The sequence below is a fragment of the Dermacentor silvarum genome, chromosome 3 (genome assembly GCF_013339745.2).
Source record: "Dermacentor silvarum isolate Dsil-2018 chromosome 3, BIME_Dsil_1.4, whole genome shotgun sequence".
Taxonomy (NCBI): Eukaryota; Metazoa; Arthropoda; class Arachnida; order Ixodida; family Ixodidae; genus Dermacentor; species Dermacentor silvarum.
In genome coordinates this window covers 185,774,900-185,777,251 of record NC_051156.1, presented here as the reverse complement: position 1 = coordinate 185,777,251, position 2,352 = coordinate 185,774,900, and the positions used below count along the sequence as shown (strand labels likewise).

At 53.7% G+C, this 2,352-nt stretch overlaps 1 pseudogene; it reads right to left on the bottom strand.

Annotated features, from left to right (window-relative positions):
- Window positions 1-751: 751 nt before the first annotated feature.
- LOC125944413 (protein D1-like) lies at window positions 752-1,573 on the bottom strand (annotated as a pseudogene).
- Between the last annotated feature and the right edge of the window lie 779 nt (window positions 1,574-2,352).

Genomic DNA, 2,352 nt, shown 5'->3' with positions numbered 1-2,352 from the left:
TATAGAGCGGCACGGACCAGCTGTGGAAAGAAGACGACGACGACGAACGGGGACCAATGCGTGAGCCGTTTTATAAAGCGTTCGTTTACGTTTGCGTTACGTTTACGTTATGTTTTACTTCATACTTTGTATCGTAAAGCTAGGCGTATTTATAGAACTTAGGTACCTTAGGAATATCTGTAATTCGGAAGGGTGCACCGTGGGATGATCCCGGGCTAAGTTTAGATTATGCGTACGCTTTTTTTTTTTTTTTTGCAGGATATAACTTATTCCAGGGATGTTGTGTAGCGGTGCCCCTTAAAGTTGGGCAATAGTTCTACTGCGACATGAATAGAGAATTAAAAAGATGTAATTTTAATTTTATTAGGTAGGATATATGATTATTACGGTATAAGAAACCAGTAAATCGAGAGGCGGCTAAGCAAACGTGAGTGACATGCGCATCCCAAAGCAATTTCTCCGTAAACAAAACACCGAGTGTTTCGAAAGCTTGCCCAATTTCTATCTTGGAAGAAATCTCAAAGACTCAGACACAGTACTTTTACCTGTCGGACGAAAGATCATAGCTCTTGTTTTCGCCACGTTGATTTGTAAAACATTAATATGCGACCAACGCTCCAGCATGACAAGCATTTCATTAGCTTTTCTTATTAAGTCATCAGGATCCTTACCAGCAAGAAATGCGCTGGTGGCGTCGGCATATATAAATAATAGGCATCAGAGTAAACATTTACGACTGTTAATATATAAATTAAACATAATTTGCGTAGAGCACGTCTATATTGCAGGCTATTTTCCCAATGAAACGGCGCCGCCGGAGCGTCCGAGGGCACTTTCCCTCAGTGTACATCAACAGGACGCGGCTGACGAATGCGATGAGCGCCACGGCGACGACTGCCACCCAGGATGCCATCGGCGTGTATCCGTCCACGTATCCGTGCTCGGCGAGAAAATAATTTATCGCTATGGGACTGCCCAAGTGTTTTTCTTTGGCAAACTTGCCAATGTTAAAGTTCTTCCTCTTGTCATGCGGCACGACCAGCGTCTGGGGCGACTCGATGGTCCTGTACTGCTTGTAGGCCACGAAGACGTACCGTGCCGACCCGATCCCATCGGAGGCTTGGGGCGGCGGTACTTGTACAGTTCGTTCCCCTTCTTGTATTGACGGGCGCCTTGACGTCTCCGGCCTCCACGTTGACGACGAGCCAGTGGAGGATGGGCCGGAACTTGGGGGTCCCCGGGCTAGGCGCGTCCAGGTCCAGCATGGCGATGGCGTACACGCCTCCGGCGATTCTCGGGAACTCGACGGCCGACGGTGGGGCGGACGCCTGCTGCGGCTGAACTCGTTCCCCATGGCTATCTGGCCCGCCTTGAAGCGCGCCTCGAAGATGGCCCTCGGAATGGTCTCGATCAAATCGGGCGCCATCTTGCTCCTGTCCGCCTTGTCGAGGAGCTCCAGCTGCCTCTTGTCCAGCTCCGTCGCGCGGGACGTAGAGTGCGCCAGGAGCGCCAGGATCGCCGCGACGGCGACCGCCAGCCGCGGCGCCGCGCCGGTGGTGCTCCGGCTGCACATCTTGCGAGTGTGGGGTCCCCGCAGGTGGTCAGAATGAGGTGTATGGAGAAGGCGTCTTACGCGATGTCTTACGGCGGCAGTGCGAAGCCCGGTGATCGGGTGCGATTACAGCAGCGCGCAAAAGCGTTCTCCGACAAGACCGCGTGGGGCAGAAATTTTCTTTCCCGGTCAGGTGTGGAATTGGCCTGCCGGAGGTGAACAGGTACTGGAGGGCCACATTGTCGCCGCCGCCGCCACCGCCGCCGCCGCTGTCAGCGTCGCCGCTGGGCAGCGGATGAATGAAACGGGCAGGTGCGCTACGACCTCGTCGTTTTCTTTGTTTACGACGCCCGAGAGTTCGCAATCTTCCTTCCTGTGCCAGCGCGTGTTAAGCGCTTTCTCCGGAGCGATTACGTAATGCCTCGGCAGCCGTCGTTCTCAAGAAGGAATCAGGTGAATACCAATTTCGCACCCGATGTCTGTGTTGTATTCTGCCTTGTTTCGGTTTGCGAATTGATCCTGACCACTGGCGCCCCGCCGAGCCTGATGTTGTAATCAGCGTTTTGCGCTGATCCATTCCCACTCTCTGTATAAACGGAATCGTCGTCTGGTCCCCAAAGGAAGAAGTCGTCTCTTTTTCATTGCGGCGCTCAGCGCCCCGGCGTTAGGCCTCACCACGTAGGTCTCGCGCCCGACTGCCTCCCCGTGCGAGGCCCGATACCACAGTCTACGAGGATTTGAACTTTCGTGTCGCCCACCGAAGGTGTCGGCAGCATTGTTACTGTTACGTCCCAATGGCA